At 36.0% G+C, this 16708-nt stretch overlaps 1 protein-coding gene across 12 annotated transcripts in view; it reads left to right on the top strand.

Annotated features, from left to right (window-relative positions):
• The window catches only part of MBNL1 (muscleblind like splicing regulator 1), a 202082-nt gene that overhangs the window by 38368 nt on the left and 147006 nt on the right, over window positions 1-16708 (top strand). The window contains exon 1 of one of the 12 annotated variants that reach the window (XM_030844613.2): window positions 16242-16651. The exons of the other annotated variants lie outside the window; for them this stretch is intronic. The gene's annotated coding sequence lies outside the window, so the exon portion shown is untranslated. Of the gene's footprint in view, window positions 1-16241; window positions 16652-16708 lie in introns of those variants that run through there. 12 annotated transcript variants of the gene reach the window in all.

Genomic DNA, 16708 nt, shown 5'->3' with positions numbered 1-16708 from the left:
GGTTCTTTGCACTGATTACAAGTAGGACTTGTGAAAATATAGTATGTCAGTGACAAAACAAAAGATATTCTGACATACATGTGTAAATCTAAATTTATTATTACTAATAGTTATTAGGCTTGAGATCAAACAGTTGATAGATATTATTAAGAATCTTAACTGTGTCTTAATGAATTGATTTCTATTGCTTTTTTTTCCTACTGTTGTTAAACTTTATCCTATTCACACAGTAACAGTTTTCTGTTTGTAAATGACCTGACATTAATGGATTTGAAAAATATTTTCCCTTTTGTGTACCAAGAATTCTCAGGCGTATTTTTTTAAAGATCAATATTCTATGCTAATGTACTAATTTTTTGTTAAGAAAATTAGCACCTATGTTTCATTGCAATAGTTCTATGATAAATGAAGTGTAATTAAACATGTAGATTCTGCAACATTCACTTAAATATTAATTTGGGTTCTTTTATATTCTAGGCACTGTGCTAGGCATTGAATACATAATGGTTAACATAAAGAGATGCAATTATAAAAGTGCAATTATAAAATTGAGACATCTCTCAAATTTCAGATTGGCCATTGCAGAAATAATGACATATTATTATAGTTCCCATTGCCACAGAATTTAAATACTCTTTTCATTAATTAAAAAAGTATTATTTGTAGATGTCAGTAAATATTTATTTTAAAGCCTCTATCAGTATTAGGTTTACTATGTGTAAGTAAAGTATTCTATTTTCGTGTAAGAAAAGTACCATTTTATGCTTAGAATCACTGCTTTACAAATAAGCAAGAGAACTAGCATTACAAGGTAATGCAGAAAGAGAAAACTCAATTTTGAGTGGCCGTACAATATTGTAAAGTTTAAAAGGTTAGGCTAGTACAGTATGCTCCAGTTTTGCCACTCAGTATCATGCAGAATGCTGTGACAGCCAGGGCTGATACAGCTGAAAATATATGCAGCCTTGGACGCCTTGTAAGTTTCAAAAGGTCATTTTGGCATCATAGTAGAAACACTAATTCACAGGGAAGGTCAAACTGGACAGCTAGGCAAGAAGATAGGTTGCTGAACCCAACAGTTGTAGATTTTAGAATAATTGTCCACTATGCTAACTGGGTATCTGAATTCGATGTGGCCATCTTTCATTGAAATATTTATAGAGGAACAATCTTTACTTGATGGTTGGATTCTAATATGTCTCTTCTCTTCTGAAACTTTTAAGTGTTTCATCTACAACCTTACCTGGTACCAGGACAAATGTTAATATAATTTTATTTATGTGTGATGTATGCTCCATCAGAAAAGGATGTTGGTTGGCTTGCAACAGTAAGTGCACATATAAAACAGGACTGCGAAAAAGAGACATAACAAGTCAGTTAGAAGGAAAAGAGACGGAACAAGTACTTGAGATGAAATTGAGAACTAAATTTCTCAGCTTTCTGGAAACCAAAGCAAAGGCTTTAGGAAGTAGAAAAATCCCAAGTTTATTTATTAAGATTTCTTTGTATCCCATATACAGTCTTATTCTTAGCCCTTAGGGTATTTAGTTAAATATTCTGACTCTGTCCTTGAGTGAAATCTTGAATGGATGAATTCCAATTAATTAAGAAGTGAAGGCTGGAATCTTCAGTCTGGCCTTCAAGGCCCTTACTGATTTGGTTCCAGCCCCAGATTATCTCCTGCCAGCCCCGTTGCACATGGGTGATCCACACAGACCAATTCCCCCAGTGTTCATGTTTTGTGCTTTTCCCTCTCCTTGCCTTTGTTCTCTGTATTCCTACAGTCTGGAGTGCCATTCCTTTTTGTCTCCAACCAAGTGAAACCCATCCTTCCAGGCCTATTTTAGATGTCTTATCCATCAAGAAACCACCCCTGACCTCTCTCTTTTAGTCACCAAGCTTTACTGTTATCTGTGCTGTGTACTTCCCACCTTCTCTCTTATGTGCAGTTATTTGTATATTTTATGTCCCCTGATTAAGCAGTAAATTCTTCAAAGCTGCATCCATGTATTCCCCCTATGTCTAGGCTACATACATAACATCAATAAACTGCTAATATAATCAATGCATGTGTACTATGTTATCTAAGTATTGTTTACCTTTAATGAATATATTTATTCATTTAATAAGTTTATTGTTGGGCTTCCCTGGTGGCGCAGAAAGTTTATTGTTGTGTGTTGAATGTATTTGGATTTCTTTAAAGGAAACATTTTTCTTCCCCTAGGATAGTAGAGAAGAAAGAAAGAGAACTAAAAAAGTCAAGAGCACAATTAGAGGAGTAGCACTTGCAGTTTTTGTCAAAGGAGATAATTTTGAGGGAGTGGAACTGAGATTGTCATTTTTTTATTGTTTTGACTTTGGGTTTTCTTATCAGAAAGCAGCTTAACATTTACCATTTTTTTGTTTTTGGTGCCATAAGGTAACTAATATATTAGAGAACAGGTTTGTTACACGTAAAAGAAAAATACCAGCTGTACCATTTCAAACCCTCTGTGCTTTCTCTCTAGCATACTTTTCTATGGCTTTAACAGCCGTCAAAAAATCTATCTGCCTCTACGTGGCTTAGAAGTGTTTCAGACAGTTATTCCATCTCCTTCACTGCTTTTGAAACACTGTTTTAGTGGCTGATATAGATCAGTCTTACTGTAAGCATACTTGCTTAGCATATATTCAGTTGTATGCGTTTAGAGCAGCCTTCCTTGCTCCTTATGTAGAAGGTTTCTGCTGGTAGAAATCTAAGCTCCTCGAAAGCTCTGAAGAAAATGTAGCCTCTTGCTCAGAAAGCAGACAAATAAAAATAAAATCATGCTCAAGCACCTCTTCCTCTACAATTAATCTTTACATCAGTTACCATTTAGAACCCAGTAATGTATGAATTACTAGATTAAAACCAGTTAACAATCCTAGAAGAAACTAATAGACCTGGAGTGTATAATTCTCACATTTCTAAGTGTACGTTATTAGTGTCCAGTATATACCCCATGGACATACCAGGACAAGAACATCCATCTCTCAGCTGTGTGAAGAGGCCATCGTATCTCCCTCAGGATCTGTACACAGGGCTTTCTCTTTCACTTACCTCTCAGAGCAAACCACAAGGGGTGTAGTCGTGGCTGCTGCACCATACTCCACTCTACCCCCAATCTCTCTGTTTCTTGGCTTCTGTTGTATTTAAGGCCATTTCTACAAAGTTTGGTGTTAAAGTACTAGCACGTGTTGCGAACGAAATTTTAAATTTGGAATCAGAAGACCTGATTTTGGGTCCTGATTCTTCCATTTAATTAGCTTAGGAGACTTTGGCGAGCCAGTCACTTACCCGTGCAAGCCTTAATTTATTTGTTCACAAATGGGCGAGATAATATAACCATCTCTTAGAGTCCTGAGGAGCAAATGGCAAAATTCAGATGAAAGTAAATTGTATACCAATATATCAAATATTATTTGCTATTGTTGCATAATCATAGAATGTATGAGTTCTGGGGGAAAAGTAAATTTTTCTTGGGGGGAAAGTAAATTTTTCCAAGTGGCTCCTCCAGTAGAAACTTTTTATTAAAGAACAAGATGAACCCCTTGCAGGTTTTATATATAAATCAAAAGGAAATGTAGCACAAGCCAACTTCCCAAAAAGTTTGTCTCTTCACGGGTTTTTAATGAAGATGCATAGTTTATATAGTTTTATCCAAAATAAAGTGGTTCTTCCTGGAAGAAGATTAAAGCATTATTTAAGTCTTTTTTCCCCCTATTAAATTTAATACGAAGGTTTTACTTGAATTTAAATAAAAAGCTAGGTTTTAGTTATGTATGAAGAACATGATTTGACTAATTCCTATGCAAAGTTTTTCCTTATTCTTTGGATACACATACAGACACACACAAACACACATACATGCATATCTGCACTCCCATACATACGTTAATCCTTACTTCATATCTTATCCCTACTATTAACAATTTATTTTATCTTATTGTAATGATTGAATAGGTGCTTAATTGTTTTTTCATCTTTTTGCAAAATAATTTTACTACATAAATTATTCTTATTATAAATAAGAATGATGTGGAGGGGCATGTATGGTGCCTGATTTAAAATAATATTTTAAAAAACGAATATAACAGAACTTCATATACATTTTGCAGGTATGTCTATTTTCTAAAGTAGTTAATGGAATATAATCAAAAAGCATGTCACCAAATCTCATCTTAACCATTTTTTTTGACTTTTTATTTTATTTTTTTCACACACACACACTGTTTTATTTTTACAAGAGATATATAAACTGACACCAAGCATTGTAAATGGATGACCACAACGAAAGCAACAATGCCAAATCTCAAATAAGCCATCTTTTGGGAAATCATTGGATAGAAATGCAGTAAACAGTCTCTCGTGGAAGTAGTAGTTTAGCTTTAGTTGATTATGATTGCCAAAATTGAATGAGATTAAGGATAACCTGGGAAGTTTGCTTAAAATGTAGATTACTGGTCTTTATCCTCTGTAGGTCTAGGGTAGGTCCCAGGAATATGTTTTCTTTTTTTTTTCCTGTTCTTTGCTACATTTATTTGTTGAGACAAATGTCTGTTCTTAGCCTTTTTTTTAAAGGCTCTGTTAACATGTAATTGACACACGGTAAACTGCATATACTTCCATCAACATCATATGCACTGTGATTTGCCATGGAAAGCAGGTCATTGCTTTTTAAGTGCATGTGATGCTGGTGGAAAAACATAAAAGATTTCATCACTGTCTCATTAGGAGGGTGTAGCCCACTTTTCAGATTTCCTCATGGGTTACAGCTTTTCCAGAATGCACAGAACCTTATGGGCAATTAAAATACTTAAGAAAGGGATGTTCTTTTTTCTATTTAGCAAAGGAACCAAACCTCAAGTTGCCATGTTAGTTTGTTCATAGTGTGCTCAGTATGTGTGCTCTTTTGGAAAGTACAAAATCCTAGGAATAGAATCTTGCTCTTATCTCCTGAGAAGTGAGACTTTATTTATACTCTGACAACATGGTAAAAGCACATTGTCAAAAAGAGAATAAAAGCATTAGAAATGCCCACACTTTGCCAACCAGCCATCTTAAGTCTTTTGCAAATCCAGTTTGAGGTTCTTCTTTATTCCGTGAACTGTTACTTAATAAGCGAGAAAGAGTTTGAGGAGGGTAAAGTGAGAGGAGAGTGTTTTATTTTCTAACGGGAGGTATGTCCACTGGCAAAATCATACAAAAGTGTATACCTATCTCGGTTCTTTAGACTGGAAGTGCATGCCACTCCAGGAGAATGCTCCACTCCATGGCACGAGGAGCCCCGGCCTCAGGAGAAAGAACCACACAGGGAAATGTGTTTGGGCCTACATGAGTTCACCAGAGTTCTATTGTGCCTTAGCTAGTTTGATAACGCATTGCATTATTTATAGCACTTGTCAGAAACCATTTCCTTTAGTCAATTAGTGTCTAAAAAAGGAGGGGGGAAGCAGGATATTTTCTGACATTTGTAGAAATGATGTGTAAAAAAAGCATTCCCTTCATCATATGACATTGCGCTGTCAGAGATTTTCCTAATATAACATGCCCTGCAGACTCTGTTAACTACACATTTTGTTGTTATTAGTAAGAAAAGAATAGTAACCTGTATATTGTGCATTTTGATACTCTGTCAACTGAAACATTTATTCAGACTTCCAGCCCCCTGTTGTTTGGCAAATAATTGCAAAATATAAATTTTGTAATTGTTTTAGCAACTAGATTGTTTATTTTGAAATAACAGGAGTTGAACAACTGATTTTACAAATGTTTCCATTGATTAACTGCCATGTAAGTGCTAACAGTTGAAAATATTTTGCAAAACAGAAATGAAAGGCTTTAAGTTCTATTTATGGGAAGAAAGACATATACCTTTAACCTGTTCCTACAATAGAAATATACAATCTAGATTTAAGGATAGTATCTTTTTTAGGTCTAGCATAGATTTAATAAATATAGAAAAGCACGTTATTAATTGTTGGTAGAAGCAGGTATTAATAAATGTTTTCTTGGAAGAAGTTTGCTGTTCTAGTTCAAAGTTAATATATGCATATACTTTATGTTCTAAGTGCTTATGTTATTAATACCACTCAAATGGAAGCATAGTTTTGTATTTATAATTACAGCGTTGCTTAAAGTAATGAAAAACTGGCATCAATTTAGGTGACCACTGGTAAAGACATGGACATATAGTAAAGTAATACACAGTTGTTAAAAAGTATTTATGTTGATCTATTTCTATTGATAAAGAAAGATCATTAACATATATTGTAGAAAGCAAGCCTCAGAATAATATGCTTTAGTATGTTTCCATCACTTTGGTAAAAGTGGTGAACTGTGTATGTTGTATCTGTAGATGTGTGTATGTGTATGAGAAATGCATGGAAAAAAGGACTAGACACACCATACTAATAATAGTGGTTACCTTTGGGTTTAGAGGGGGTCTGATTTGGCAATGGAAGGATGGAGAATTCTCAGTAAAACCCTTCTGTATAGTTTAAATTTATTACAGTGAAAATGCATTCATTTAGCAACGTCTAAACACCCCCCCCCAAATAGAAAGAAAAAATACATGGAGTTAATGTACATGATTCATATAAATTGCTTGCTAGAGATTTCTGTTCATCATTTGAATTTATATTTTACTATCTCTTCCATTATTATTTAGTAGTATCTATGTAGGTAATAGCCTTATCGTTTATACCCATACTTCTCAATCACAAAACAAGGCAGAACCATAGTTAAGAGTGCAAATTGTTCATTCTTTGATTTGAAATAATTCAGGTTATTGTAGTCACTGGAGATGTGAAAGTCTAAGTGTAGAGGAGAAAAACTCAAAATTTAAATAAACAGTATTTAGTTCAACTTTTAATTTGCTCCTGAGGCTTTACATTTCAAATCTGAGAATACTTTATTTTCACCGTCTAATCACCACATGGTAGGTTTTTCCTTTGTTTTATTTTACATCTTTTTCTGAATGTGAGCTCCATGAGACGTGCGTTTCCATGTATGTCTGCAAAAGTTCCTGTGAATGAAAGAGTCAGAGATTCTAGATCTGCATTGTCCTTTGATGCTCATATAATGAGATTTCAGTTCTTAAGTATGTTTTGTGGCACAAAAGTGTGGTAAATGATTTATGTATAAATATAAATTTAGTTATCGGGGAGGCAAATTACCTTTTTATCCAGTTAATCTTATATTTTCAAGACGTGCAGAGTCTCTCAGTGTGTTTTTCGTTTTTGTAAGTTAAGCCTCGTAATTAATAAATATTGAGGTAGGCACAAACAAAATGTGCCTCCCTTTTGTCACTGTGGAGCTGCTTTTTGAAATTTTAGTCTTCTGCAAAATACATTCTGAAGCACTGGCTTATACTATAGCAGTTGCAATAATATTAGCATAATTTGTTTTGTTCAGCATCTGAGACCTAGTTTAGTATATTTGTTAGGAACGTTCCCCAAAAGGTACTTCAGCTACATTGAAGTGAAAATGAGTTATTAATGCATGTCTTTGTTTTATATAACATATCTTCCTCTTTTTTTAAACTAGGGAAAAACAGCTAGGTCTTGACTCACTATTAGGGAAAACATAATTCTTATTTGCATGTGAGTGTATGTGAATTTGTGGGGTTTTTTTTAGAAAAGCTCAAGTCAAACTGAGATTCTAATATTTTATTTTTATTAGGAATAAATTCAGTTGACATTGGTATATTATTAAAAGTATGTTTGAGTGTATTTGTTAAAAAGGTAATCTTTAAGGTCAAATATATAAATCAATAGAAATATCCCTAGGATTGAAACGTTAAACTGTGTGGTACCTTTGTGGCTTGAGTATTTGTAAAGTTTGCAATAAGAGATACATTTGTGAAGTGATGGGGACTTTTACTGATTAAATGGAAAGGAGGAATTATGTATGTATTGTGTTTTGTCATGAGAAGTCCAATAATTCATTTAATTAGGATGCATTCAATCCTATATTCATATTTGATATCATTCATTATATTCTGAAGAATAATTATTTTAGATCTCTTTAACTATAAACATAGATTTTACATATTTTTCTCATAATGATTAATAATTAAGCAACAGATTTTGGGCAGTCTTCTATAGAAATAAGCCAATAAGATTTCCCAGGTTGAGGTTACTAGGTTAGGTTTTAAATCAGACATCTGGAAATTCAAGATTTATCTGCTAAGATCAAGCTTTTGTGCTCACATATAGTTGATGGTAACGAGGTCTATTGCTACAATAAAATTTTAGAAATTCAGGAAAGTGTGACAACTATGATTATTTTGTTCTAACAGAGATATGCTTTATATTTTGGTCAGAATTTTTTGTTTTGTTTTTGTCACTTCTTTACATATTGATTTTATGATTTCGCTCGATTGAACCTACTCAAATGGAAAACAGGAATAGGTTAATTATGGAGAAGCTCTTAATGACCACTGGTTGTTGTGAGAATGATTCTGCCTTGGAAGGAAAGTTGGAACAGTGGGGCAAAGAGGTACACATGCAGCAGATTTCACTGATGTACAGGGTGCCGTGGGAATATTTCCTCAAGTCTCTCGTTAATCAACTTTATACTTATTTTTGAGTTGTACAGTAATGTTATTAGGGAAGCATGGATGAATTTGCTACCATTCCTCAATCAATGAAGATAATATTTAAACATGTTTTAGGTGGAGGTACCACCAACCTCAGTAAGAAGCTAGGTGATATTGTTCAGAAGATATAAAGATGGAAAATTAAAGCTAAGATTTTGGCTCCTAGTTACTGTGCCAAATAAACTATAACTCATTTAAGTAAACTTTAAAATCAAAGTCCCTAATCATGGCATTGCCCTGGGAATAACAGTATCACGATGTATTACATTCCATTTAACATTCACAGTTTTATCATGCTTATTTCACACTGGTAGATTCCAGGTGGGTTAATATACCATTCTTCCTGAAAACTGCCAGAATGGTTAGATTTGGTTTTTCTATCTTTTAGCTCTTTGAGCACATATCAACATTGTTAATTTTATTGTAGTCTTGTGTTCTGACTTCCTAATTATTATTTTGAAATATTAAATGACATGGACAGATCAGAAATGACTACCTAAGCCTAACAAGATAACAACTTCTTTGGGTAATATGTAGAATAAATAAAACAGTAAATAGGATTAGTATTTCATCTTGAAGAATGATAAAGTAACATTCGTAGTGTTATTAGACCTTCTCATGGAATAGAGGGAAATGTTAAAAGACTGCCTGTTTGAATATCATCAGAAAAAAAGGCAAGTTTTCCCTTCTTTTGCCAGAATTGAAGACTGATTCTGTCAGAAATTCACAGATAATTATTTACATGTTTTAAATTTGCAAAGCCACGTGTAACTGTTTCAAATTATTCCGTGGATTAAAAAAAAAAAACTTCCATCAACTTCACGGTGAAGGAGGTGTATAAATATGGTTCTATGTTAACCTCACTGCCTTGTGCTCTTTCCAAAGAGTGGCGTTTGCAGGTGGTTTCATTCAGTTATAAAGGTGGCATCTCAGTGTTTTAAACTGTGGCTCATAAGCAGATAGTGAAATAGGTACATAGTATTATGCCAAATACTAACAGCTGTTTTGAAGAAGAATAAAGCAGGATAAGGGTCTGGTGTTGAGAGGAACAGAAGGTTTGGATACTTTTGACAGTGGGCGGGAAAAGCTTCTAAGAAGATAACTTTGCTGTAGGGACTGGAAGAAGGCACAGTTAGGAACAAAACTAGTGGCTCAGTCTACAAAATGCAGTGAGTCGTTCTGATATTTATCTTATGTCTTTTTTTTTTTACGTCTTTATTGGAGTATAATTGCTTTACAATGGTGTGTTAGTTTCTGCTTTATAACAAAGTGAATCAGTTATACATATACATATGTTCCCATATATCTTCCCTCTTGCGTCTCCCTCCCTCCCACCCTCCCTATCCCACCCCTCTAGGTGGTCACAAAGCACCGAGCTGATCTCCCTGTGCTATGCGGCTGCTTCCCACTAGCTATCTACCTTACGTTTGGTAGTGTATATATGTCCATGCCACTCTTTCACTTTGTCACAGCTTACCCTTCCCCCTCCCCATATCCTCAAGTCCGTGCTCTAGTAGGTCTGTGTCTTTATTCCTGTCTTACTCCTAGCTTCTTCATGACATTTTTTTCCCCCTAAATTCCATATATATGTGTTGGCATACAGTATTTATCTTTCTCTTTCTGACTTACTTCACTCTGTATGACAGACTCTAGGTCCATCCACCTCATTACAAATAGCTCAATTTCGTTTCTTTTTATGGCTGAGTAATAGTCCATTGTATATATGTGCCACATCTTCTTTACCCATTCATCCGATGATGGACACTTAGGTTGTTTCCATCTCCGGGCTATTGTAAATAGAACTGCAATGAACATTTTGGTACATGACTCTTTTTGAATTATGGTTTTCTCAGGGTATATGCCCAGTAGTGGGATTGCTGGGTCATATGGTAGTTCTGTTTGTAGTTTTTTAAGGATTCTTATGTCTTTTAAGTTTTAAAATTTTGCCTGATATAGGAATCAATTCAAAATTAACTTTTTAATCATTGTCTGAGTAGAGGCTTCATGTTTCATTTTGTCTTAAATGTAAATACTTAAGGGACAAGAGTCATTTTCTAATTTGAGTACCGTTTAGTTAGTTGCTTTTGGAATTCAAATCTTTAGCAATAGTGCATCACCTAACCAACACTCCTTCAATATCCTTCAATAAGAGACCACTTGATGATTAGGTAATCAAACCTATCAGAATTCTAAAGGAATGCTTTGATAGACCTTCGATTACTTATTTGAGTTGGTAAACATAATCTTACTTTCCTTGCTAGCAGCTTGTCACCCAAAACACAGTGCAGAGCGTCAGACCAGTAGGCCACGTTGTCCATCGCTGTGCCATTCCAGGGGATTTGTGGTTGAAAGTTATATTTTTTTCTCAGCGGTGTTTCTAAAACTTCAGTCATTTGCATATCTGCTTCATGATTTTTACCAATATATTTACTTAGTCTTATTCTTTAAATTCTTTTTATTATACTTTAGCCTCTTCCTAAGTTATGATGTCCACAGGCTTGACAAACTTGTTTTAGCATTCCGATGCATCTATTAGAATTATGTTGTTTCTGCATCACTTAAAATCGCCATGGGTGCTACCAGTAGTGTGCTTACCCCTCACTGAGAAACACTGATCTCAGCTTTTTGTTATATGGAGTTGAATACTGCTGAAGATTGCATTAACCCGTTCAGACCACAGTTTTTCCCACATAATAAATAACTTTGTTACTCTATTTAGTACCTTAGTGAGTAGAGAAAGAACTATACAGCCTCCAGAAATGCTTAGTTAGTTGTTTGTTTACTGAAATCTCTGTTAATATTTGGGACAAGCCATGAGCAAAATTGTACTGTGAGCTAACTTAGTTTACTAAAGTAATGCATTGCTAATTATGGACTTGTCGACACCAGTGAGCCAGGGGGAAAAGTTAACTGTTTTGGACGACGAGCTTCTCCTTGTCAGCTCCAAACATACACAGCGAAGTTGGCCATCTTTTCCAGTTAGATTGAAACTTGTCTTAGTAAGTAAAAAAACCTCAAATAATTACTAAGTTAACTTCCTCAATATGTAACTTATTTCAAAATCAGAAGTTATGAAAAAGTCCCCCAAGTTCCCAGCTAACTACTCTGGCTTGTAATAGAACCAATCTGCCTATATTTGATTAGTAAACATATATGACTAAGAAATTTAACTTTGCTTATAGAGGCCATCCAGTTCTCCAAAACAGAATTTTAGTCTTATACCTTGTAAGTGTCTGTTTATCCTTTACTGCAGAATCCATGCAACCCTTAAATAGATATTTATATGAAGCCATCCACTGTTACTTTAATGCTAATATATATCAATTGCTATAAGAGTAATTATTTGTAATTCCCCGTGGTTTTTTTTTTTAAACTTTATCCTGTTTTTGGTTTCTTTTCCTCTATCTTTACATTTTCTTCTTTTCCTTTCTATTTACCTCCTCTTATCTTAAAGTAGAAAATACATGTGAATTCTGATATCACTCAAGGAGAGATTGGTCTCGGTTCTTGGGAAGAATATGCCTGTCTGTATGTAGAACATGTCCCATGATAGGAAGACCACTACAGTTTAGTGTTTGGAATTTGATCAACAGGTAAAAGAGGGCTTGTTGTTATGCAGGTTTTTAAAAGTTTGATTCTCACTGAAAAACGGTTGTATTCCCAATCATTTCTTTTGTTCGTTTTCGTTCAGGGAGGTTTATTATAATACGTTGAAATATTGGTCAAAAATTTACCTCGGAAGCAATTTACCTATTAGTAAATATCTTTTTTTTTTTTTTTTTTTTGCGGTACGCTGGCCTCTCACTGTTGGGGCCTCACCCGTTGCGGAGCACAGGCTCTGGACGCGCAGGCTCAGCGGCCATGGCTTACGGGCCCAGCCGCTCCGCGGCATGTGGGATTTTCCCGGACCGGGGCCCGAACCCGTGTCCCCTGCATCGGCAGGCGGACTCTCAACCACTGCGCCACCAGGGAAGCCCAGTAAATATTTTTACAGTAGAAGTATTTCTTTCAGTAATTATTTACAAACAACACATATTTTTAGAGTAAATATGTTTGCAAGAATTCCTGCAATCTGAAAAATACCCATACACTTTTAAACATTGTCTCTATCTGTAGAACAAAAATCCATTGCCATTTGAAGTATTGACCCGAATCCTGTAAAATCTTAATTTATCAAAGCACTCAGTTATGAAGATTTCTAGTCTCCTCTGAAATTCTTACGTTTCAATAAAGAAAAAGAAAAAGGTTACAAGACAGTATTCTGATATCAGCAATTTAGTCAAACCAATTTTTAGTCAAACCAATCAGCAATTTAGTCAAACCAATTGGTTTTAGTCAAACCAATTTTTTATCCAATTTTTAGGATAAAGTTTGAGTTTGTTACTCCCAGTGCCCTGTATCAAAGGCTGGAACACACATTATCAGGTGCAGCTGGACTATTTCATAAAAGTCGGGGTCCTATCTGGTTGCTCACTTGTCCATGCCTGGCTAATATTAAATATTTTGATTATCGTCCTTGCCTAATACATTTTATAATAGTATTTTCAGCTTACAAATACTTATCTATAATTCTTTCAGTGATACTTTTTGATGTAAATAGGATTTCTCTGCTACAGAAAATATAAATAATCAGGACACCCATTTATAAGCATTTAAGTAATTAAAGTATATTTTGTACTTGAGTGGAACTAAACCTGTAACATTGTAGAAAGGAAAAATAATCAACCCTAGAAATTAATTTTGTAGTTGTATTTAGACATAACCAGCAAGCAGTGAAGATATTTCTAATGGTACCATTGTCTGTCCTCATGTTGTTTAGATCCCATAGATCATGATGAAATTTTCCTCGGAACTGGACACACATTCTCACAAACATGTTTATTCCTAGTAGGTTGAATAAAACCTATTCTTTTAGTAAACACTTTAAGAACATCTGTTATATTCCAGGGACTGGGTTAAAAAAAAATGGTAATACACTCTATTGTCATGGAGTTTATAACCTTGGGGGCAAAAGTACCAAGAGCTACAAAGTACTGAGAATATTCTGAAAGGGAATAATGTTTATCAGAGTTGGCCCAGCCTTCTACGGAAGGTGATATTTGAAGAGCAGTTTAAACAAGGAGAAGGGATTTGCCGAGTTGAAGGGGTGAAGAAGTATGTGTCAAACCAAACAAAGGGTTAGCATGTAACAAATCCCAGGAGCTCACAACGGTATGACATATGCCAAGAACCTCGGCAGTTCCTCACAGCTCCTCTCTCCCAGGGAGGATAGAGGTGCAGCGCTGGGAGAAACCAAAAAGATAAAATGTGTCAATTCAAGACAAGGAGAAGGGGGCAAGAAAGAAGGAGTTGTACCGGCCGTTAGAGGTCAAGTAATGACAAGGGACTATGCGTACGTAGTCTTTGGATTTGGCTTGGTTGGGGGCGTTGACGACTGTCGCTGAGCACTAAAGTAATAGTTATGGAGGTTACACTGATACAGATTCAAGCGTGAATGGAGAAGCAGGAAAATAGCACGTGTAGATGACTCTTCAGACATTTGTTTGGGAAGCATGGATTACGAGCATTAGGGAGAGGTGGTGTGTAACTAGGCAAGGTCCCCTTCCTCCTGCTGTGCCACCCCTTCCAGTTTAGAGCTTCTTCAGCACTTTGACGGCTAAGAGAAGGAATTGCAGGAAAGGCAGGTGTTCCTATATAGAGGGAGTTTAGAGGGAAAGAAGTCTCGAGAAGGAGCCAGTCAAGGTGGCAGCTTAACCTTGGGCAGGAGAAGGGAAAGCTCCTGGGAGACTGAGAAGAAAGATACAGAAAGATAGTTTAAAGATGGGTGGTGGGAAGGTGAGAGAGAGTCCATGCCTGGGGGCCACTATTTTTACTATGAAATATTTGTAACGTATGAGGTCATCTACTGTTGGTAGTGAGAGCAACATGTAGGAGGAGGGACTTGAGAGTAATGAAGTTTTAGAAGAGCTGGAGTGTGAGAGGGAGCTGTCCAGGGCCAGGGGGAGGATTCCTAGACAGTGGGAGGTCTGAGTGACCCTAGAATATAGAAATTTATAGAGGCAATGAGGAGTGTGTGTGTGTGTTTTCAGGTGTGTGTTCACATTTGTTTATATGGGTGTGTTCCTGCATGTGTTTGTGTATTTATGTGCTGTAAAGTGAATTCCAGCTCGCATGTAGAAATCAGTCATTTAATTTGCCACAGTTTATGGAGCTCCGTCAGTTTTCCATCCCTAAGCCAGGCACTTAGGGTTACTGAGATGAGTAAGATTGTTTCTGTCCTTGGGAACATTAGGCTAGTGGGTCAGTCATGTACGCAAATAAAACACTGTATAGGGGAGCAGAGGTAATTGGGAGGAGACAGTGTTAATATATGGGTGGGTGGAGACGGAGGAAGTGACATCCTGAAAGCTTCTCGGAAGAAGTGACATGTTAGCCAGCTTCTAAAGGAGGTAAGGGTTGCAGGTGAAGCTCTTGAAGATTCCAGAAAGACAAAAGAGATGTTGACCACAGATGTGGTACCTATGCAAGGCATGAAGAAGTTGAGAAATTTTGAATGCAGAGTAAACATTAAGGAAGGTGGATGAATCTTAAGAGTTTGTCACCAACTTGGCTTTGCTTTTACAGAACCAGGAAATAGGACCGGAAAATTTTTTAAAAACAAAAATATTTCTGGAGCATCAGTATGAGTTTTTTTTTTTCTTTTTAAATCTTTCCAAAAGTTGTAGTCTTACTACAATATTTTCTAAACCTAGTATCTGGGAGTTTTAAAAAAATTAATGTTAAGAATGACAGTATTAGTTCTAAAATAAATTTAAAAAATTTCGGCTAGATATCCATGGTTTATATATATGTATGTATATATATATATTCATATTCTGTATTCTAATTTCCACATTAGAAATATACGCTAGTTGGCCACTTTTGGCCCTTGAAGAAGTGTAACCTAACAGTATTTATTATACTGTGTCATTGCTCTTTAGAGTGTGAAACTTTTAGAGTTACTAAAGCCTTGTTTTCTTTGGTATCTTTCAAAATGGGGGAAAGAAGTGTATGCTTTTGGTAACTACTGAGCATTTTCTGAAAGTTTTTCCATCTAGATTGAAAGAGAAAGTAAGTTGTTAAAAGCAAAAATGCCCCACTGTAGAGAGCAGTCTGAGTTAATAGATCGTTAGGCAACAGGGGATCCCCCAGCTCCCACCCTCCAGCTTCATTCGTACCTCTGAAGTGCATCATGTTGCCCAAATCAAATTGTTCACTTCAATATTTCATGTTTCTGCGATGGACTCACTTTCTCCCTTGAGGTTCACTTCAGATTTGCCAGCCACACTGACAACACTGCACTCCTTATTTTCCCCACATGACCTCAACTTCTGCTTAAAAAATGTTAGAATAAAGGATGCTTTTGTTCGTATCTCGCCTCCCTGTGATATATTGACAAAGTGTCTGCCGGCTGAATGGAATAGTTTTACAGTATGAGTGCCGCTTTCAGTGGAGGGGCAGGACTTGGGCTGTAGAAGGAAGTGAATTGGATAGGTCAGGAGAATGTACCATTTGTAAACACCCCTTTCCTTTTTTATTCACGTGTCAGGACAGCAGGAGCAGGCTGTTCAGTGCCCGTGCCTGCGCAGAGCCGGAGGGAGAGCAGCTTGGAAGTCAGCTGTAGTTTTTAAACCTTGCTTTTTATTTCCTGATAATGATCTTCAAGTGCTTGGACTTGTTTGAGAAGCTGTTTTGAAACTAACATGGTTTAGTCCACTAACTGCATGTTGGGTAAATTCAAAACCCACATGCTCGTCCTCTTGCAGTGGAATAAGTCACATCTGATGGACATTTTCTGTGCTTATAGCATAGTAATGAACATCTGACAGGCGCGACCTTTCATAAGACAACCCACACTATTGGCTTTCTGCCCAGAATATTGCTGCAACACTATCTGTGATTGGTTATCTCTCTATCATGCATTGCTTCACAAGGGGAAACGGCCCCTTTTTTTAATAAATCTACGATGGCTGGCTGCAGTATGCCTCACTGTAAGTATTGTGTGTGTGTGTGTGTGTGTGTGTGAGAGAGAGAGAGAGAGAGAGTGT

The sequence above is a fragment of the Globicephala melas genome, chromosome 4, assembly GCF_963455315.2.
Source record: "Globicephala melas chromosome 4, mGloMel1.2, whole genome shotgun sequence".
Classification (NCBI taxonomy): Eukaryota; Metazoa; Chordata; class Mammalia; order Artiodactyla; family Delphinidae; genus Globicephala; species Globicephala melas.
The sequence above is the reverse complement of the archived record's forward strand: the minus strand, read 5'-3'. Positions and strand labels throughout refer to the sequence as shown.